This window comes from Oncorhynchus clarkii, chromosome 7 (assembly GCF_045791955.1).
Source record: "Oncorhynchus clarkii lewisi isolate Uvic-CL-2024 chromosome 7, UVic_Ocla_1.0, whole genome shotgun sequence".
NCBI classification, from domain to species: Eukaryota; Metazoa; Chordata; class Actinopteri; order Salmoniformes; family Salmonidae; genus Oncorhynchus; species Oncorhynchus clarkii.
In genome coordinates, this window is record NC_092153.1 from 54,862,437 (window position 1) to 54,886,587 (window position 24,151).

The 24,151-nt window shown below is 41.7% G+C and overlaps 1 protein-coding gene across 2 annotated transcripts in view; it reads right to left on the bottom strand.

Annotated features, from left to right (window-relative positions):
* LOC139413475 (cell division cycle 42) overlaps positions 1–21,761 on the bottom strand; it is a 39,748-nt gene extending 17,987 nt beyond the window's left edge. Inside the window, exon 1 of one of the 2 annotated variants that reach the window (XM_071160924.1) lies at positions 21,679–21,761. The gene's annotated coding sequence lies outside the window, so the exon portion shown is untranslated. The remainder of the gene's footprint in view (positions 1–21,678) is intronic. The other variant, XM_071160925.1, reaches the window with a different exon arrangement.
* Between the last annotated feature and the right edge of the window lie 2,390 nt (positions 21,762–24,151).

Here is a 24,151-nt window from a genome sequence, read left to right on the forward strand (position 1 = left end):
TTGACTTAAATCCATTTGAAAAGCTTTGGCAAGACTTGAAAATGCATGTCTAGCAATGATAAATCAACTTGACAGAGCTTGAAGAATATTAAAAAGTGCACATATTGTACAACCCAGGTGTGCAGAGCTCTTAAGAGAAACTTACACAGCTGTAATCCTGGCGAAATGTGATGAACATGCATTGACTCAGGGGTGTGAATACTTATGTAAATTAGATATTTCTGTATTTCATTTTCAATACATTTCTAAAAACATGCTCTCACATAGGGTATTGTGTGTAGATGGGTGAGAAAAAGATGCAATCCATTTCGAATTCAGGCTCTAACAACAAAATGTGGAAGAAGTCAAGGGGTAGGAATACTTTCTGAAGGCACTGTGTAGGCTATATTTCCTCTTTGTGAAAAGGATAATCCCCTTTTAGTGTAAGAGCTGTTTGAAAAGACCTAACATTTCAGCCTGTTTTGGTGCTAAATTAGTTAGACCAGTAAGTGAGCTCGAATCCTCTCTACCAATAACGGCTAAACTCAACAAATAAATAAACGTCCTACTACTGTCAACAGCGTATATTTTCAGCAAAATTAACATGTGTAAATATTTGTATGAACATAAGATTCAACAAACTGAACAGCTTCCACAGACATGTGACTAACAGAAATGGAATAATGTGTCCCTGAACAAAGGGACACAAATCAAAAGTAACAGTCAGTATCTGGTGTGGCCACCAGCTGCATTAAGTACTGCAGTGCATCTCCTCCTAATGGACTGCACCAGATTTGCTAGTTCTTGCTGTGAGATGTTAGCCCCACTCTTCCACCAAGGCACCTGCAAGTTCCCGGACATTTCTGGGGGGGAATGGCCCTGGCCCTGGCCCTCCCTCACCCTCCGATCCAACAGGTCCCAGACGTGCTCAATGGGATTGAGATCCAGGCTCTTCACTGGCCATGGCAGAACACTGAAATCACCCATTCTGCTAGTTGATCCCGCTCCAGAGTACAGGCCTCGGTGTAACGCTCATTCCTTCGACGATAAACACAAATCCGACCATCACCCCTGATGAGACAAAAGCGTGACTCGTCAGTGAAGAGCACTTTTTGCCAGTCCTGTCTGGTCCAGCGACGGTGGGTTTGTGCCCATAGGCGACGTTGTTGCCGATGTAAGGCAGGTCCTCACCAGACGACAACAGGCCTACAAGCCCTCAATCCAAACTCTCAGCCTATTGCAGACAGTCTGAGCACTGATGGAGGGATTGTGCATTCCTGGTGTAACTCAGGCAGTTGTTTTTGCCATCCTGTACCTGTTCCGCAGGTGTGATGTTTGGATGTACCGATCCTGTGCAGGTGTTGTTACGCGTGGTCTGCCACTGCAAGGCCAATCAGCTGTCTGTCCCGTCTCCCTGTAGCGCCGTCTTAGGCGTTTCACTGTACGGACATTGCAATTTATTGCCCTGGCCACATCTGCAGTCCTCATGCCTCCTTGCAGAATGCCTAAGGCACGTTCACGCAGCTGAGCAGGGACCCTGGGTATCTTTCTTATTGTGTTTTCAGAGTAGAAAGGCCTCTTTAGTGTCCTACGGTTTCATAACTGACCTTAATTGCCTACTGTCTTAACGAGCAATCCACATGTGCATGTTCATTAATTGTTTATGGTTCATTGAACAAGCGTGGGAAACAGTGTTTAAACCCTTTACAATGAAGATCTATTTGTTTTTTTTATGAATGATCTTTGACAGGGTCCTGAAAAAGGGACGTTTCTTTTTTTGAGTTTAGTTTTCAGCTTCCCCTCCACACTCAGACCACTCCCAGATAGTCCTAGCAATATTCTTGTTTGAGAAATGTCTTTGCTAAGAAGCATTGTTTTTAAATTAAAAATAAACAAAAATCACAGTAAGGTACTTAATTGTTACGAGAGAGAAAAACATCTGCACTGGACCTTTAACAATATGATATAGCTTTGTTGCTCCTTGCTGAAACAGTTGTAGCAAATTAGTCATTGGTTGCTGCTGCAGCAGCACACACATAAATATAATCAATAAAACAGGCTTGGAACCCCAATCCCTGGAAATGTGACTGGTAAAGTCATGGGTACACTCGCAAAGGCTGCCTGGTATTGTGGTGCAATAATTTTTCATGCGAATTTAGAAAATTTATTCAAAAGATGTTTACTGATGTGGCTCATGCAATGGAATGTATTTTTGTTTATATGTCAGTTGAGTTGAAATCAACAAGTCACAGCACATATTGGATGGGTACACTTCCTGCTCTGCTCATAGGTTGTTATCTTCATGATATGTTATCTTCAACCTAGTTTTACACCTATAGGTACACTCGCCAGTCCACCCATTATGCCATCATTGACTTGAATGGGGACGGCCATTCTATATTTCTACAGCAGCACATGGTCAACTGTGCATGGTCAACCTGTGCATGAAAAAAACTAATATAGCTAATTTCCTAATTAAACTACTTTCAAATTTACCTTGAATGTATGTATTTTGAAGTACAGACTACAGGTGGCTTTCCTAATTTACAAATGCAATATTATTGTTGCTACCACATAGGATACAAAGTCTCAAAATAAGGCTCTTCAAATCAACCAGATATAACTTGCTTTGATACTCACATCTGTCCTCCTGTGTTTATGACCAAGTTGGAAGGTTAATTTACCAATAGCAAAAAAATACAAAATAATTGTCCATTGAGTGCAAGTATGCAAAATTATAATCTAGTGAAGAGAGAACGCTGATTTGGACAGGCAGTGTCACATTAGTAAAGTTTTTGAATTAAAAGTTAATGTAGCATCATTTCCAGTATGATTGCATGCAAATGTTCTATGCAAAGCTATCTTTCATAAAGGGCTTAGGTGATGTGTTGCCTTTGTCAGTACTCGTTCTAAGCGTAAAGGATGTGACAGTTAAGGATGCTTCATAACATGATCATGATAAAATGCAATAATGATAACATGTTCATGTACTTCCTACTGCTTCTGAAGTGTGTTTATGTTAACAAGCAGGCAATCTTTCAGGCATTTTTTTATTTAACCAGGCAGGCCAGTTGAGAACAAGTTCTCATTTACAACTGCGACCTGGCCAAGATAAAGCAAAGCAGTGCGACACAGTTATACATTGAATAAACAAACATACAGTCAATAACACAATAGAAAAGTCTATATACAGTGTGTGGAAATGAGGTAAGATGAGGGAGGTAAGGCAATAGACAGACCATAGTGGCAAAACAATTACAATTTAGCATTAACACTGGAGTGACAGATGTGCAGAAGATGAATGTGCAAGTAGAGATACTGGGGTGCAAAAGAGCAGCAGAAAAATGGAAAGAAAGGCAGCCAAAAGATAAATTGGCTTTGGGGATGATCTGTGAAATATACCTGCCGGGTGGGTGCTACTATGGTTACCAGTGAACTGGGGGGGTAAACAATGCAGCAACCTTTTTAGCTGTGGCAAAACAGAGATGCCTGAATATACAGATGAAGCTGATTACATTGGAAGAGATAGCAGACTCCACCCAGAAGCATCACGTGGAGGACATGTGGAAAGATATCAGACCTGATCCAGGCCATCCATGTTGAGCACATCTCATGGGGGAAAGTGAGAGACTATTCCATCTGCATGTAAATCAGCTGAGCACAATTTTGTGTAGTGTCCTCAAGAGCAGTGTACTGCCACCTAAACACACCAATCCTCTGATTACCAGTCCTTGTCCAGCTCCAATCGTGAAAATTAAAAACAGGGGCCTGCCTTCTTGTCAAATATAAAGCCACAAAATCCAACAGGCAGTTCATGGGACTGGTAACAGATAAAGACTGATGCAGTTGAAATCCAGTTCTTGAGGAGTAACGACCACACAGGATGTGTACATCTTGCCAGCCAAGGTGGACAAGGATTGGGTGGCAGCTGGTCAAGTGGTCCAGTCCATGACCTTTTGTGGACAACAGGCCTTTTGTGTTACTCAGTAGGTGGTTGATAAAAAACGTTTAATCTTCGAAATAAAACATCTGTCATTAACGATCTAGAATGAAATTGCTAAAACTTCATACATTTGAAATAGGAGTGCAGTGTCATTTGCAGTTTCTTTTGGGACCTGTTCACATCCATAACTCTAGTGTTATGAAAATGCTCAAATTTATATAACTTTTGAGATGTGCAACCCTCTAATTCAATGAAAATAAAAGGTATTCAAATAAAGAATTGTAAACGCATTTTTGGTTGGTTAATACCGGACCCACGAGTGCACTTTGATAGCCTATGCAATAACTGTTCAAGATGCTGGTTATTTATTGGTTCTTTGAGGTACATTGGGCCCTATGATTTCTGTGTTGCGGAAAACACGGACGGAATCTGGCCATAAAAATGGAATCAGCTGTAAAATGTGGAATATTGCAAAAATGTTCCATAATTTGGCTGAAATTGATGTAAAAAAAAAAAATCTAAAGCAGGCCTAAATATTGTAGTAACCTAAATGATTTCATAATTTAAAGATTAGACGAGTAGGCCTAGAGAAATAATGACGTTTTGAAATGGGGTGTTTTGAGAGAGCAGAGCAATACCAAAAGGACTATTACGAGTAGAGGCCGACCGATTAATTTAAATGGACGATTAATTAGGGCCGATTTCAAGTTTTCATAACAAATCAGTAATCGGCATTTTTGGACACCGAATGTTTTACCTGTATTTAACACGTCAAGTCAGTTAAGAACACATTCTTATTTTCAATGATGGCCTAGGAACGGTGGGTTAACTGCCTTGTTCAGGGGCAGAACGACAGATTTTTAACTTTGTCAGCTCGGGGATTCATTCGTGCAACCTTCCGGTTACGAGTCCAAAGCTCTAACCCCCTGCCTTACATTGCACTCCACGAGGAGCCTGCATGGCAAGCTGACTACCTGTTACGCGAGTGCAGCAAGAAGCCAAGGTAAGTTGCTAGCTAGCATTAAACTGATCTTATAAAAAACAAATCAACCTTAACAATCACTAGCTAAACTAGTAATATCAACCATGGGTAGTTATCTAGCTTGTCCTGCGTTGCATAGAATCGCTGCGGTGCCTGTTAATTTCTCATCGAATCACAGCCTACTTCGACAAACGGATGATCATTTAACAAGCGCATTCGCGAAAAAAAGCACTGTCGTTGCACCAATGCGTACCTAACCATAAACAATGCCTTTCTTTAAAATCAATACAAGTATTTTAAACCTGCATATTTAGTTAATATTGCCTGCCAACATGAATATCTTTTAACTAGGGAAATTGTGTCACTTCTCTTGTGTTCCGTGCAAGCAGTCAGGGTATATGCAGCAGTTTAGGCAGCCTGGCTCGTTGCGAACTGTGTGAAAGCCATTTATTCCTAACAAAGACAGTAAATACATTTGCCAGAAATGTACATAATATCTAAGGCAATATTTAGACTTAGGGATGCCACCCGTTAGATAAAATACGGAACGGTTCTGTAATTCACTGGGGGAAAAAAAATGGTTTTCAAAATGATAGTTTCCGGATTTGACCATATTAATGACCTAAAGGCTCGTATTTCTGTGCGTTATTATGTTATAATTAAGTCTATGATTTGATATTTGATAGAGCAGTCTGACTGAGCGGTGGTAGGCAGCAGCAGGCTCGTAAGCATTCATTCAAACAGCACTTTCCTGCGTTTGTCAGCAGCTCTTCGCTGTGCTTCAAGCATTGAGCTATTTATGACTTTATGACAAGCCTATCAACTCCAGAGATTAGGCTAGTGTAACCGATGTGAAATGGCTAGCTAGTTAGCGGGGTGCACGCTAATAGCGTTTCAAATCGGTGACGTCACTCGCTCTGAGACCTTGACGTAGTTGTTCCCCTTGCTCTGCAAGGGCCGTGGCATTTTTGGAGCAATGGATAACGGTGCTTCGAGAGTGGCTGTTTTCAATGTGTTCCTGGTTCGAGCCCAGGTAGGGGCGAGGAGAGGGACGGAAGCTATACTGTTACACTGGCAATACTAAAGAGCCTATAAGATCATCCAAGTGTCAAAGGTGTATGAAATACAAATGAGAGAAATAGTCCTATAATTCCTATAATAACTACAACCTAAAACTTCTTACCTGGGAATATTGAAGACTTATGTTAAAAGGAACCACCAGCTTTCATATGTTCTCATGTTCTGACGAAGGAACTTAAACGTTAGCTTTTTTTTATTATTTTATTTTTTTTACATGGCACATATTGCACTTTTACTTTCTTCTCCAACACTTTGTTTTTGCATTATTTAAACCAAATTGAACATGTTTCATTATTTATTTGAGGCCAAATTGATTTTATTGATGTATTAAGTTAAAATAAAAGTCCATTCAGTATTGTTGTAATTGCCGCTATTACAAATAAACAAAAACAAAATGGGCCAAATTAATCAGTATCGGCTTTTTTTGGTCCGCCAATAATCGGTATCGGCGTTGAAAAATCAGTCGGTCGACCTCTAATTACGAGTCAGGCGATAAGCTGTTTGCAAATTCTGTCAACATACTATTGGTTGGACCCGTAAAAATACATGTGATGACCACAAAGTCTAAAGCCCACGTGAAGAACAATGAAAAGCACCGTCTTAGCCAGAGCATGCCTCTTCAAACGACCATTACTAGTGCAAGCGCAACTGCAGATTCAAGACGAGAATTTATTCAGGACTTTGTGGCTGTGTACGCCGAGTCTGATATTCCCTTAGAAAAGATAAGAAAGCTACAGCCGTTTCTAGTGAAGCATTGCAAACAGGAAGGAGTGTTGGCCAAAAATGAGAGCAGCCTCCAGCAAACTCAGTTGCCCCATGTGGTCGACCAACACATGACTGCTGTTCTACAGAAGATCCGTTAGAAGTTGGCGGTGGTTGTGGACGAGACAGATGCAAGGGATTGTAGCGTTCTAAACATAGCCTATTAATATACCGTTGCTATAGTTTACATTTACATTCTGCAATGTGAATTGTCCGCATGCAAATTGTGATATTCCAAACGACGAGCTATCGTGGTGAAATATAGCGATGCATAAATGTCAGCAACTGGTCTGCCTCTCCATCTAGCTAACTATCGCTATATCTATATTGTGTTTACACTTGAAATTTAAATAACACTTGTCACAGTATTATTTTAAGGAAAAACTTTGTTTTAACCTATCTTTCATTGCATGTGTTGAAAACCAGTACTTTCTGGTGGATGTCATTTTCATGGACAGATGCAAAAACTCCACATTTTCCCAAGCTATACTAGCCTCCCTCCACAGCAACGATCTGAACGATGCCTGAACAGTGGTCACAGATAATGCTGCTACTGCCTGAAGGCATACAAGGAGGTTCTGAAAGGAGTGATGCCCAACAGCGTCCATGTAACCCGTCTCTGTCATGTCATCAATCTGGTGGGTGAGACCTGGCAGCGCTACAAATACTTCTCTGAAGTTGCATCACGTGTGACATAGATCTTATCTGTCTTCTTTAAGAAGCCTGGCAGAAAGAGAAAATGGGTGAGCTTCCTCATTATGAAGGAGTTTGTGCAGGCCAAAGCTCCTCCTGAAGCAGTGAGCTCCAGATGGAATAGCTGGTTTGAGGCAGTGAAGTACCATGTTCATCTCTACAGAGCGTTTTCGTTGGCAGAAAAGTCATCATCCCAGGCAGTCACAAACATCCTCAGTCAGCTGGAAACAGAGGTGGTGGTGCAGGCCCTCACTGTTAAGCTAACCTTCATCTCAGAGGGCTGCTCCAAACTGATGACAGCTCTGTCAATCCTGGAAGGAACCTGCCGTCCCACAGCAGTGTCTGCATACAACGCCATGGAGGATCTAGACTCTTACCTAGTGAATGGAATGGCAAAAACATTTGGGTATGCTGCCAAGACAGGTGAGCTATTGAGAAAGATGGGGATTGGAGACAGGAGGGAGGTGCTTGACCATCTCCATGATGCATTCCACTTGGCCTTCAAAGTTCTCAAAGCACTGGGACACACATCCAGTCAGGTCTACAGGCTGGCAAGGGTGTTCAATCCTAGGCAGGCTTCAGCCATGGAAAAGTAGATTGAAGCCTACACACAATTGAAATCCATGGCAAGCCCATCAACAGAGCTCAGTGAAGAATGGATTGCCTATCAGCTCTGTGTGTCCAGGGAGTCCTCACCTGTTTGAGCTTGCGGATTACTGGAGGAGCATGACTGCAAGATTGCAGTGCCCTACATCTACTTCCCAGTCAACTCAGTGGACTGAGGGGAGTATCAGCAAATACACAACTCCACTCACAGACAAGCGAGAGGCACTCACCGAGCTCAACACAGAGGCTGATAATCATGTACTTATAAATGGAGATGTGTGAAAGATGGAAAACTTAGTTCCATAGATTTTGCCTATTGCTGCATGATTTGCCTAGTGAAGCACTTTATTTCACAAAAAACAATGTACTAATGTTTTTTTTTACATAAGTATAACTAAGTTTTGCCTATTGCTGGCTGCATTGTTGCCTAGATTACCACATTACTTTTTTAATTTATAATGAAACACTTAGAACTCTGTATTGAAGCACTAGCCTTGATTTAAAAAATTGTGCAATGTTGTGTTGCATCAATACAAATGTACTGTTATATCTTAAGTTCTTCAGGCTAGGGGGCAATACTTGGAAGTTTGAATGACTGAGGTACCCAAAGTAAACCACCTGTTACTCAGGCCCAGAAGCTAGGATATGCATATAATTGGTCGTATTGGATAGAAAACACTGTGCCTGTGACTATAACAGAACAGATATAGCAGGTGAAAACCCTTGGAGAATCCATCCGGGAATTTTTTGTTGTTGAGGTGACACCATTTAAAATGCCTGTCTATGGGATAATCAAAGGAATACCTCCCAGATTGCAGTTCCTAGGGCTTCCAGTAGATGTCAACAGTCTTTAGAAAGAGTTTCAGGCTGGTTTTTTGAAAAATGCTCCCATTTTGGCTGTAGTATTGTGGCACGCGTGGATGAGCAAGGGCACTTCGTTATTTATCTCCGGTAAAGAACATACTATTCTATTATTTACATTTTAACGTTTATTTATATATTAGGGCACCTGAGGATTGATTAGAAACATTGTTTGACTTGTTTGGGCAAAGTGTATTGGTAACTTTCGGGATTCATTTGTATGCATATCCCTGACTTTTTTGGGATATAAAGGACTTTATCAAACAAAATGACAATTTCTTATGTAGCTGGGACCCTTGGGATTGCAAACAGAGGAAGATCTTCAAAAGGTAAGTGATTTATTTTATTGCTTTTTCTGACTTTCGTGGCACCTCTGCTTGTTTGGAAAATGTTTGTAATGCTTTTGTACGCGGAGCGCTGGCCTCAAATAATCGCATGGTATGCTTTCGCCGTAAAGCCTTTTTGAATCAAAGCGGCTGGATTAACAAGAAGTTATGCTTTTAAACTATGTAAGACACTTGTATTTTCATGCATGTTTAATATTACGAATTTTGCATTTCACGCTCTGCAATTTCACCGGATGTTGGCCAGGTGGGACGCTAGCCCAAAGAGGTCAAATTGTTGATGTTTTATGAATTCACATTAGACACTGATGATGAAGTGTAAATCGTAAAACACAGAATTCAGAAAATTGTAAACGATTTCATAGGGCCCTAGGTACACTGTATTTTCAGATAACTAGAAGGTAGTACGATGAAGTTTGGTGAAGAAATCTTTAAAATAATAACACTCAATTTGCAGAGCGTCACATCCATTGTGCGTTGCCAAGCCTTCCTTTTAACCTCTCTAGGGTATGTGGGATGCTAGCGTCCCATCTGGTGAGAATGCAGAGCGCCAAATTCAAATACAGAAATGCTCATTATAAAAATTCAGAAAAAAAAACATAGGTTTAAAGATGAACAAAAAAAAAATCTCCCCAATTTCGTGGTATCCAATTGTTGTAGTAGCTACTATCTTGTCTCATTGCTACAACTCCCGTACGGGCTCGGGAGAGACGAAGGCTGAATGTCATGTGTCCTCCGATACACAACCCAACCAGCCGTACTGCTTCTTAACACAGCGCGCATCCAACCCGGAAGCCAGCCGCACCAATGTGTCGGAGGCTACACCGTGCACCTGGCAACCTTGGCTAACCCGGACGACGCTAGGCCAATTGTGCGTCGCCCCACGGACCTCCCGGTCGCGGCCGGTTACGACAGAGCCTGGGCGCGAACCCAGGGACTCTGATGGCACAGCTGGTGCTGCAGTACAGCGCCCTTAAACACTGCGCCACCCGGGAGGCAAAGATTAACTTCTTGTTAATCCAACCACTGTGTCAGATTTATAAAATGCTTTTCGGCGAAAGCATACCTTGCCCAGAACATACCTAGCCGACAAATTATTACAAACAGTAACCAGCCAAGCAGAAGCGTTACAAAACTCACAAATAGAAATAAAAATGAATCCCTTACCTTTGATGATCTTCATATGGTGGCAATCAGAAGACATTCATTTACTCAATAAATGTTCCATAAAGTATCTTTATATCCAAAAACCTCAGTTTTTTTTTCACCTGTTTTCTTCAGTAATCCGCAGGCTAAAACGCAGTCAAAACAGGGAGACAAAAAATACAAATCGTATCCGTAAAGTTCATAGAAACATGTCAAACAAGGTTGTTCAGGTTGTTTTTAGCCTAAATGATCTATAATATTTCAACCAGACAATAACATTGTCAATATAAAAGGTAAACAAGAAATGCACTCTCAGGATTGCGCATGAAAAAGCTCTGCGACACGGTAGGGTCCACTCATTCAGACTGGTCTTACTCCCTCATTTATAGGAATACAAGCCTGAAACAATTTCTAAAGACTGTTGACATCTAGTGGAAGGCATAGGAACTGCAAATTGAGTCCTAAGTCAATGGATACTGTAATGGCATTGAATAGAAAACTACAAAACCACAAAAAAACTACTTCCTGAATGGATTTCTCAGGTTTTCGCCTGCCAAATCAGTTCTGTTATACTTACACTATTTCTATTTTAACAGTTTTGGAAACTTCAGTGTTTTCTATCCAAATCTACCAGTTATATGCAGATCATATCTTCTGGGCCTGAGTAGCAGGCCATTTAATTTGGGCATGCTTTTCATCCAAAATTCCAAATGCTGCCCCTTACCCTAGAGAGGTTAAAGTGTCTAGTAATATTTTACCCTAAGACTGAGATTTACTTTTGCCGATGTGTCTGTTCTCCAAAAAATGCCTGTCAATTTACGTGACATCCATTATCCATTACTTCAAAGTGGTATTACATAGAACTTGGTAATTTTGTGTGTACACTTCACCTATAAAAAAGTTTAAAAAAAAAAATAACATTCACATTTATGCATGATAAGTCAATTCTGTGAGACATCTGGTTTCTCATTGTGTGTGCAAATGGCAATTTCAGTGTTATGGATGTGACTACATGCAGCCAGGGGTAAACAATTAATTCAAAGGTTAGGCGTCACTTTAATCCCTTACACTCTTGGAAAATAGCCTATATACACACATAAAAAAATCTAACAACAATTTAAGATGTTTACTGAGTTACAGTTCATATAAGGATATCAGTCCATTGAAATAAATAAATTAGACCCTGATCTATGGATTTGACGACTGGGTATACAGATATGCATCTGTTGGTCACAGATAAAAAAAATATATGTAAAGAAATTAGGAGGCGTGGATTAGAAGATGTGTCAGTATCTGGTGTGAACATTTGCCTCACACAGCATGACACATCTCCTTTGCATAGAGTTGATTAGGCTGTTGATTGTGGCCTGTGGAATGTTGTCCCACCCCTCTTCAATGCCTGTGTGAAGTTGCTGGATATTGGCGGTAACTGGTATCCCGAACATGCTCAATGGGTGACATGTCTGGTGAGTATGTAGGCCATGGAAGAACTGGGACATTTTCAGCTTCCCGGAATTGTGTACAGATCCTTGCGACATGGGGCCGTGCATTATCATGCTGAAACATGAGGTGATGGCGGCAGATGAACGGCACGACAACGGGCCTCAGGATCTTGTCACGGTATCTCAGTACATTCAAATGTCCATAGAAAAGGTGCAATTGTGTTTGTTGTCCGCCACGCACACCTCCAACTCAATCGAGTTTGCAGATGACAACAGTAGTAGGCCTGAATACCAACAACGAGACAGCCTAGAGAGGAGGGCCCTGGGAGTGTGGTGTCAGAAAAATAACCTCTCACTCAATGTTGACAAAACAAAGCAGCTGATCGTGGACTCCAGGAAACAGCAGAGGGAGCATGCCCCTATTCACATTGACGAAACCGCAGTAGAGCAGGTAGAAAGCTTCAAGTTCCTCGTCATACACATCACTGACAATGTGAAATGGTCCACCCACAGACAGTGTGGTGAAGAAGGCACAACAGTGCCTATTCAATCTCAGGATGCTGAGGAAATTTGGCTTGGCCCCTAAAACTTTTACAGATGCACAATTGAGAGCATCCTGTCGGGCTGTATCACCGCTTGGTATGACAAGTGCACCGCCTGCAACAGCAGGGCTCTCAAGAGGGTTGTGCGGTCTGCTCAACGCATCACTGGGGGCACACTGCCTGCCCTCCAGGACACCTACAGCACCCAATGTCACAAGAAGGCCACAAAGTTAAAGAACAACCACCACCTGAGCCACTGCCTGTTCAGCCTGCTACCTACCATCCAGAAGGAGAAGTCAGTACAGGTGCATCAAAGCTGGGACCAAGAGACTGACAAACAGCTTCTCTCTCAAGGACATCAGACTGTTAAATAGCCATCTCTAGCCAGCTTCCACCCGGTTACGTAACCCTGCACCTAGAGGCTGCTGCCCCATATACAGCTGAAGTCGGAAGTTAACATACACTTAGGTTGGAGTAAAAAATAAACTCATTTTTTCAACCACTCCACAAATTTCTTGTTAACAAACTATAGTTTTGGCAAGTCGGGTAGGACATCTACTATGTGCATGACACAAGTCATTTTTTCAACAATTGTTTACAGACAGATTATTTCACTTTATCACAATTCCAGTGGGTCAGAATTTCACATACACTACGTTGACTGTGCCTTTAAACAGCTTGGAAAATTCCAGAGAATGGTGTCATGGCTTAAGAAGCCTCTGATAGGCTAATTGCCATAATTTGAGCCAATTGGAGGTGTACCTGTGGGTGTATTTCAAGGCCTACCTTCAAACTCAATGCCTCTTTGCTTGACATCATGGAAAATCAAAAGAAATCAGCCAAGACCTCAGAAGAATTGTAGACCTCCACAAGCCTGGTTCATCCTTGGGAGCAATTTCCAAACACCTGAAGGTACCACGTTCCATGTGTACAAACAATAGTACGCAAGTATAAACACCATGGGACCACAGCGGTCATACCGCTCAGGAAGGAGACGCGTTCTGTCCACTAGAGATTAACGTACTTTGGTGCGAAAAGTGCAAATCAATCCCAGAACAGCAGCAGGGGACCTTGTGAAGATGCTGGAGAAAACAGGCACAAAAGTATCAGTAAAACGAGTCCTATATCGACATAACCTGAAAGGCTGCTCAGCAAGGAAGAAGCCACTGCTCGAGAAAAAAAAAAAAAACATAAAACAAAAAGCCAGACTACGGTTTGCAACTGCACATGGGGACAAAGATCATACTTTTTGGAGAAATGTCCTATGGTCTGATGAAACAAAAATATAACTGTTTGGCCATAATGACCATCGTTATGTTTGGAGGAAAAAGGGAGAGGCATGCAAGCCAAAAAAACACCATCTCAACCGTGAAGCACGGGCTAGCAGCATCATGTTGTGGGGGTGCTTTGCTGCAGGAGGGACTGGTGCACTTCACAAAATAGATGGCATCATGAGGTAGGAAAATTATGTGGATATATTGAAGCAACATCTCAAGACATCAGTTAACATCTCTAGGATAGGGGGCAGCATTTGGAATTTTGGATGAAAAGCATGCCCAAATTCAACTGCCTGCTACTCGTCCCCAGAAGATAAAATTGCATTTATTAGAAAACACTGAAGTTTCTAAAACTGTTTGAATCATGTCTGAGTATAACAGAACTTATTTGGCAGGTGAAACCCGAGGACAAACCATTCAGATTTTGTTTTTGTTTTGAGGTCACTCTTTTCAATGGGAATCCAGATTTCTAAGGGACCTTCTTGCAGTTCCTACCGCTTCCACTAGATGTCAACTGTCTATAGAAATTGGTTGAGGTTTTTCCTTTGTGTAACGAAGAAGTAACACTGTTCAGAACGAGGCTAGAGTGAAGAGGACTCTTTGCTAGAGGCATGTGACCTGAAAGCTAGCTACAGTTTGTTTTCCTCCTGTATTGAACACAGATCATCCCGTCTTCAATTGTATTGATTATTTAGGTTAAAAATACCTAGAGTTGTATTACAAAAAAAGTTTACAGGTAACTTCTGAGATATTTTGTAGTCACGTTGCGTAAGTTGGAACCAGTGTTTTTCTGGATCAAATGCGCCAAATAAATGGACATTTTGGATATATACAGTGCCTTGCGAAAGTATTCGGCCCCCTTGAACTTTGCGACCTTTTGCCACATTTCAGGCTTCAAACATAAAGATATAAAACTGATTTTTTTTGTGAAGAATCAACAACAAGTGGGACACAATCATGAAGTGGAACGACATTTATTGGATATTTCAAACTTTTTTAACAAATCAAAAACTGAAAAATTGGGCGTGCAAAATTATTCAGCCCCTTTACTTTCAGTGCAGCAAACTCTCCAGAAGTTCAGTGAGGATCTCTGAATGATCCAATGTTGACCTACATGACTAATGATGATAAATACAATCCACCTGTGTGTAATCAAGTCTCCGTATAAATGCACCTGCACTGTGATAGTCTCAGAGGTCCGTTAAAAGCGCAGAGAGCATCATGAAGAACAAGGAACACACCAGGCAGGTCCGAGATACTGTTGTGAAGAAGTTTAAAGCCGGATTTGGATACAAAAATATTTCCCAAGCTTTAAACATCCCAAGGAGCACTGTGCAAGCGATAATATTGAAATGGAAGGAGTATCAGACCACTGCAAATCTACCAAGACCTGGCCGTCCCTCTAAACTTTCAGCTCATACAAGGAGAAGACTGATCAGAGATGCAGCCAAGAGGCCCATGATCACTCTGGATGAACTGCAGAGATCTACAGCTGAGGTGGGAGACTCTGTCCATAGGACAACAATCAGTCGTATATTGCACAAATCTGGCCTTTATGGAAGAGTGGCAAGAAGAAAGCCATTTCTTAAAGATATCCATAAAAAGTGTCGTTTAAAGTTTGCCACAAGCCACCTGGGAGACACACCAAACATGTGGAAGAAGGTGCTCTGGTCAGATGAAACCAAAATTGAACTTTTTGGCAACAATGCAAAACGTTATGTTTGGCGTAAAAGCAACACAGCTGAACACACCATCCCCACTGTCAAACATGGTGGTGGCAGCATCATGGTTTGGGCCTGCTTTTCTTCAGCAGGGACAGGGAAGATGGTTAAAATTGATGGGAAGATGGATGGAGCCAAATACAGGACCATTCTGGAAGAAAACCTGATGGAGTCTGCAAAAGACCTGAGACTGGGACGGAGATTTGTCTTCCAACAAGACAATGATCCAAAACATAAAGCAAAATCTACAATGGAATGGTTCAAGAATAAACATATCCAGGTGTTAGAATGGCCAAGTCAAAGTCCAGACCTGAATCCAATCGAGAATCTGTGGAAAGAACTGAAAACTGCTGTTCACAAATGCTCTCCATCCAACCTCACTGAGCTCGAGCTGTTTTGCAAGGAGGAATGGGAAAAAATGTCATACCCCAAGCGACTTACAGCTGTAATCGCAGCAAAAGGTGGCGCTACAAAGTATTAACTTAAGGGGGCTGAATAATTTTGCACGCCCAATTTTTCAGTTTTTGATTTGTTAAAAAAGTTTGAAATATCCAATAAATGTCGTTCCACTTCATGATTGTGTCCCACTTGTTGTTGATTCTTCACAAAAAAAATACAGTTTTATATCTTTATGTTTGAAGCCTGAAATGTGGCAAAAGGTCGCAAAGTTCAAGGGGGCCGAATACTTTCGCAAGGCACTGTATATAGATGGAATTAATTGAACAAAGGGACCATTTGTGATGTTTATGGGGCATATTGGTGTGCCAACAAAAGAAACTCGTCAAAGGTAAGGCATGCATTCTTAATTTCTGCATTTAGTGTCGCGCTGAAATATGCTTCTCAGTGTTTGTTTACTATGGTGCTATCCTCAGATAATAGCATAGTTTGCTTTCGCCGTAAAGCCTTTTTGAAATCTGACATGTTGGCTGGATTCACAACAAGTGTAGCTTTAATTTGGTATCTTGCATGTGTGATCTCGTGAAAATGTTATTTAAAGTAATTTATTTTAATCTGTCGCTCTGCATTTTCACTGGCTTTTGGCCAGGTGGGACGCTAGCGTCCCACATATCCCAGAGAGGTTAAAGCTTGGTCGCAAATGGATCTTCCAAATGGACAATGACCCCAAGCATACTTCCAAAGTTGTGGCAAAATGGCGTAAGGACAACAAAGTCAAGGTACTGGAGTGGCCATCACAAAGCCCTGACCTCAATCTTATAGAACATTTTTGGGCAGAACTGAAAAAGCGTGTGTGAGCAAGGAGGCCTACAAACCTGAATGGGCCAAAATTCACCCAACTTATTGTGGGAAAGCTGTGGAAGGCTACCTGAAACATTTGACCCAAGTTAAAAAAAAATTTAAAGGCAATGCTACTAAATACTAATTGAGCGTATGTAAACTTCTGACCCACTGGGAATGTGATGAAAGAAATAAAAGCTGAAATAAGAATCACTACTAATATTCTGACATTTCACATTCTTAAAACTAAGTGGTGATGCTAACTGACCTAAGACAGGGAATTTTACTAGGATTAAAATGTCAGGAATTGTGAAAAACTGAGTTTAAATGTATTTGGCTAAGGTATATATAAACTTCCAACTGTACATAGAGTTGATATCACTAGCCACTAATAATGTTTACATAATTTTGCTTTACTCATACATAAACTGTACTCTATTCTACTGTTTTAGTATATGCAACTCCAATATCTCATCCTAGTATTTATAGATATTAAAAATTAAAATTAAAAACTTTTAGGTTGTGTGTATTGTTAGATATTACTGCATTGTTGGAGCTAGAAACAAGCATTTTGCTAGACCCGCAATAAAATCTGCTAAACATGTTTATGTGACATAAAATTTGATAGTTTATGCCTGTCCAAACCCCGCCACCATGGGGCACTCTATTGACAAAGTTGGCATCAGCAAACCGCTCGCCCACATAACTCCATACACGTGGTCTGTGGTTGTGAGGTCGGTAGGACGTACTGCCAAATTATCTAAAAAGACATTGGAGGCAGCTTATGGTAGAGATTTGACCATTACGTTTTCTGGTAACTGCTCTGGTGGGCATTCCTGCAGTCAGCATGCCAATTGCACACTCCCTCAACTTGAGACATCTATTGTGTTGTGTGACAAAACTGCACATTTTCAACTTGCCTTTTTTCGTCCCCTGCACAAGATGCACCTGTGTAATGAAATGCCACATCTGTCAGGTGGATGGATTATCTTGGCAAAAGAGAAATGCTCACTAACAGGGAAGTTACCAAATTTGTGCACACAATTTGAGAGGAATACATTTTTGGGGTATTTTATTTCAGCTCACGAAACCAACTTTTGACATGTTGCATATTTTTGTTCAGTGTAAATAGAAACATTTCAATTTGGCCTTATCAGAAGAACTATGAAAAGTTATATTAAATGACCAGGGTAGCAATTGAAAGAGAACACTGGAGAAGATGGGAAAATCATCAGATCAAAAAAAACTTAATGGAAACATCTTACTGTCAAAAGGCTATAGTCTATTATTGAACATGCACCTCTGATAATGAAGCAGCTAATGAAGCAGCTAATAAAACCACATTTTCAAATATTCACCAAAATACAATTAGCAGGAAAGTACTGCTCTAATGTGAGTGATAAATCTGTAGAACCAATAGAACAGGAGAGAAATCAAAACAGTTAACAAAGGATTGAATTTAGAATAATTTGTTGCACAATGACTGGGCTTACAAAAACACATTTCACTCCAGTACCAGCTTTTTGAGGAGGTGCTCTCGCTCTGTCTGACAGGTGATAGCTATTCTGCCCAACAAGCAAGGCTCTGTATGCTATGCACGTGTGATAAATGAGATGACTAATGAAAATACCCACGCAACAATTTAATTCCACTAATTATGCAAATTAACCTTCAGACCGATAAGCATGACCGGTCAAATGAATTTTTAGCGACTGATTGAAAAGGTGCCTTTTTTTGTTTGTTTTTTAAATAGGTCTCCTAGCTTTGCCATTGAGGAACTGAAGCAAGCACACTTGTAGTTTTTTGTTTGGAACACAGCCCTGCATCCCCACCATAACACAATTACTGATGTTTACGCTACACAAAAACGTTCCATTATAAATCGCAATCTGGGTCAAGTGGGCATCATTTAAAGCTTATTCTACTGCCAACATGGCTAACTAAGTTATAAAATACGATCTTCCACTGTTGGGCTTACAAAAGGCACTTCAGACAAACAGATTTTGGTGCACATAGAATAGAGTCATGAGTGCATTCAAGTGTGCGTTCCTTGGCACATTTTCTTCACAATACGACAAACAGGTTAATTCTGTTTAGGACAACCCAGGGTATAACATGTCATCCTTGTAACTGTGGAACAAACTTGATAATAAACGTTGACACTAAATTAGATGACTTTTCAAATATGGAAATGTGAAATGCACATTTCGACTCATAGGTGTGTGGTTAGCTTGTATGACATCAAAGCAGTATCTCATCTTTCAGAACAGACTCCTCTCAATTTACAGCATTTCCCTCACCCAAACAACAAATGTGCAAAAGCAGCCCAATTAGCGGGAGGGGTGAGGGTCGTCATCTTGCCACACGCAGTGCTCAAGTTCAGAACAGCAGTCAGTCAAAACCTAAAGCGCTGTGAAGCGGAGAACCTGTGCTCTGACATCATGTACAGTCACTGCGTTCCAATTTAGGCACTTATCAATGACAAAATCTGCTATTTTCAACCCGTATTAGGGATGACAGGGGCTATGACTGGAAAGGACTACAAAAACTGATATGAGGAAAATATCAAGGGTACAAGACGGTGTACATACCAGAGTTAGGGGATTAAACAAACAAATTATTCCATACAGCATTGCGGTCTGTAACAGACAAGTCACATGATCTGTTAGCGAACACATGACTCCACGTGCAATCTCAGTAAAAAATTGAATGTCTACGATGCACAGTAATATCGCATACATTTGATATCACCATGAGTTCCAGAACCCCTCATTGCAACCCTATTCAACAGAGGTTAGGCCACAGCTTCTCCAGGCAAGGGAGTAGGGGGGCTGGCAATGGGGGCAGAGGGACGCTAGATGGGTATGTGTGGAGCCTCCGCAGAGCTCTGTAGCAATGAGGATGAGCGACGAGTGTAAGGGAGAAAGAGAGCGAGGGGGAGTGAGAGAAAGGAAGACAGTGTCATTGCAAAGTGAGCAAGAGAGTGAAAGGGAGAGGGAGTGAACATAAACTAATGCACAGATGGACATCTTCCTTCCACACTACAACAACCTGAGGATGAGGGGCTAACCATCCCTCTGTTCCAACACACACCAGCCTGATCAGGGTGTTTTCCTCCTACACTGGCTCCAAAAAGCTGGACACTGGCTGGGGTGATGTTGAGACAAAGTTAAAGACTGATAGATAGCACTTTAGGTCATATGCCTGACAAGAACAGACAGTGTTGCTACATTTATCCCCTCCAAGCCTACTGCTAGACTAATGAGCATGTTCAACCAACAGCTTGCTGGGTCTAAAATGGTGTCTCAACTTGTCACTGTGTGACTCAACACGGTTAATGCCTACTGTAATTATGATGCTTCCTGATAGCAAGCGGACAAGAAGATGAGTGACGAGTGTATGGGTTTTCAATAAACAGCCACCACCTTTGTTGCATGTAGGCCTGTGAGAACATGGAATCACATCCCGATTAGAGCTGGTCATACCATATGTTCCACACACCTCTCCAAAATGTTGTCATTTTCTGTAGGCCTCTGGCCTGTTGAAAGGAAACAACTTCAATAGTTGCCAACCAATACCTAGCAATGTGGACTTATCGCCTATGTGGACTCAGATTACACCGCTCTGTCAGTCAGCTACTTTCACTGCCTTGGTTGGCCTTGTTTCAGAGTGCTGGCTGGCCTACAAACACAAATGAGTGGATTAAGGCTGATGCAATCATTATCACAACAGTAAAGTGTTGTCTCCATCTCCAAACACGCGCACATGTGCCTAATGTTGAACTACTGCTAGGATGCCCAGATATTACAAGAATGTCAATAGAAGATTCACCATCCCACCCCTTTGCAGATGCAGGTGTTCTCCCACCTAGGACACTTTTACAGAAGGGGCAGAGGGACACACAATGCAGCTGTGCAATGACTTTCAGGGACTTTCCCATCTGGGTTTACAGTACAATGCTGTGCAGTATAGACTACCAAAAGCAGCTCTATCTGCAAGGCGGTGTCCGGTATTACACCGGATTTACTCACTCTGAAAGGCTTTAGTGATCTTTCACAGCCTCCCTGTTTCCTTCCTACAGCCTATGTAGAAAACACACTGACTCACGTACTGCTAGCCAACCCACATAACCATACTTCTTTTAAAGGTTTATGCCTTTTTCTGAATGTAACGTTAGTCTGTCAATAAGTACAGTACACCAAACCAATTAAATCAATGTACCACAAAGTCAGAGTTTGGTTTAATTGCTTTTCTATCAGCACTGACTGAATGGCACTGTGGAAGGGGACAAAAAAACAAAATCAGCTTTACACAACCATATACCCGATGTACCACAATCCATGTATTAACTAACCAGGAGCTAACCAGCTAGCTAATTAAAGATGGCTCGTAGCTACTATTCGATGGCCTAATCTATCTGTCTGACAATTCTAAAACATTGGTAGAGAAATGGTCAACAATCAAAATAACACTCCTAACTAGGTAACATTACACGCTACGTTGTCGTGAAATAATGGAAACGTCTATGTGCTGGCTACCATCGTTCAATCATTCCTCCTGGCTTCCTCCTAGCAGCAACGTTAACTACCCTCCCAGGCGGTTTTAAGCAGAGAGCGACCATCGCCATTCTAGCTAGCAACCTGGCTAGCTAACAGCTAGTAGTAACAGTGTCAATCAACGATGAAGAAACACAGATTAACGTAACTTAATTGTTTTCATACAAACCCTGTCAGATCGATTGCTTTAAGTACGTTAATCCACTAGCTCATTTAGATAACGTTAGCTATAATTTAATTGAAACGGTCTGATTAGCGTTGATTTAGCTAGTTAGTTTGGCTAGCGGCTTCCTTTCGCTAGTTTGCAGTAGCTACCGTAGTAAACGACGTTAGATTGGCTACCAAGCGGATGCTGTTGTTGAATGAGATGACAAAACCAAACATTTTATCTCCAATGGAGTAAACAACCAGATACCTACGTTGAAAGTGACATGTTAGTTATAACACCGATAGTAACTAGCTACTACACGTGAAGAAATAATTTATTAAAAATAGTCATTTTCCGTACCGTATCCTCTTTATTTGTGTCTCTGCGGCGGGCGTTGGCAGGTTCACGCTAGGGGCTTTCTAGTCAAAAGTGCAGGGGCACGTGCGTAGAACGTAATGCGTAACATGTTAATAAGAAATCACTTATAGCAAAATTGATTGGTTGACTCCAAATGATTTACATTTCAATAACAGTGAACATGAATATATTCCCTAGTAAGAATAGTGCAGTACAATACCGGTATTATCTTACTCTGTGTTAATGCACATTAAAAAAAAATGTGATGAGAAGACCTGACTTTTCCCTCTATTTGCAATCACCTGATATAGTGATTGGGAGAATACGGACAGCTGTTTTCACAGTAATATTGCGTTCACACAATATCATTATTCTTTTTACTCCACTACTCAAAGGACTGCAATACAATAGCTTGCCGTTAGATGGCAGAGTACTATTTCAAAGATAATCAATATAGTGGTTTGAAAACAGATTGTGTCTTTGCTGTGAAGTGTCATCAAAAAATCTATTGACCATTTAATCAGTGTCTGCCATATGGATAAGCACGGAGTTGTGACCAAAAGATCTTAAAGAAAAATGGTTTTGTGTCAGCTACATTAAACACTTAGCTCTGACTGAGTTCCTGGAATAAGATGCAAAATGCATTCTAACACTGTCTCCCCTCTCAGGACTATGTCCTCAAACCGGTTACCTGACCATTATCCAACCAACACTTCTACAATCTGGGACACAATGACTGCAACATAAACTATTGTGTAAAGTTATACTGTTGATGTTTACAGTGTCTCTCTTGATAGTTCTTCTGATATGCTTGCTGATTGACAGAGGTCTATTACTAAGCCAATACTCAAAACACAAATCAAATCAAATTTATTTATATAGCCCTTCGTACATCAGCCCTGATATCACAAAGTGCTGTACAGAAACCCAGGCTAAAACCCCAAACAGCAAGCAATGCAGGTGTAGAAGCACGGTGGCTAGGAAAAACTCCCTAGAAAGGCCAAAACCTAGGAAGAAACCTAGAGAGGAACCAGGCTATGTGGGGTGGCCAGTCCTCTTCTGGCTGTGCTGGGTGGAGATTATAACAGAACATGGCCAAGATGTTCAAATGTTCATAAATGACCAGCATGGTCGAATAATAATAAGGCAGAACAGTTGAAACTGGAGCAGCAGCACGGTCAGGTGGACTGGGGACAGCAAGGAGTCATCATGTCAGGTAGTCCTGGGGCATGGTCCTAGGGCTCAGGTCAGTTGAAACTGGAGCAGCAGCACGGCCAGGTGGACTGGGGACAGCAAGGAGTCATCATGTCAGGTAGTCCTGGGGCATGGTCCTAGGGCTCAGGTCCTCCGAGAGAGAGAAAGAAAGAGAGAAGGAGAGAATTAGAGAACGCACACTTAGATTCACACAGGACACCGAATAGGGCAGGAGAAGTACTCCAGATATCACAAACTGACCCTAGCCCCCCGACACAAACTACTGCAGCATAATAACTGGAGGCTGAGACAGGAGGGGTCAGGAGACACTGTGGCCCCATCCAAGGACACCCCCGGACAGGGCCAAACAGGAAGGATATAACCCCACCCACTTTGCCAAAGCACAGCCCCCACACCACTAGAGGGATATCTTCAACCACCAACTTACCAAGGCTGAGTATAGCCCACAAAGACCTCCGCCACGGCACAACCCAAGGGGGCGCCAACCCAGACAGGATGACCACATCAGTGAATCAACCCACTCAGGTGACGCACCCCCTCCAGGGACGGCATGAGAGAGCCCCAGTAAGCCAGTGACTCAGCCCCTGTAATAGGGTTAGAGGCAGAGAATCCCAGTGGAAAGAGGGGAACCGGCCAGGCAGAGACAGCAAGGGCGGTTCGTTGCTCCAGAGCCTTTCCGTTCACCTTCACACTCCTGGGCCAGACTACACTCGATCATATGACCCACTGAAGAGATGAGTTTTCAGTAAAGACTTAAAGGTTGAGACCGAGTTTGCGTCTCTGACATGGGTAGGCAGACCGTTCCATAAAAATGGAGCTCCATAGGAGAAAGCCCTGCCTCCAGCTGTTTGCTTAGAAATTCTAGGGACAATTAGGAGGCCTGCGTCTTGTGACCGTAGCGTACGTGTAGGTATTTACGGCAGGACCAAATCAGAGAGATAGGTAGGAGCAAGCCCATGTAATGCTTTGTAGGTTAGCAGTAAAACCTTGAAATCAGCCCTTGCTTTGACAGGAAGCCAGTGTAGAGAGGCTAGCACTGGAGTAATATGATCAAATTTTTTGGTTCTAGTCAGGATTCTAGCAGCCGTATTTAGCACTAACTGAAGTTTATTTAGTGCTTTATCCGGGTAGCTGGAAAGTAGAGCATTGCAGTAGTCTAACCTAGAAGTGACAAAAGCATGGATACATTTTTCTGCATCATTTCTGGACAGAAGGTTTCTGATTTTTGCAATGTTACGTAGATGGAAAAAAGCTGTCCTTG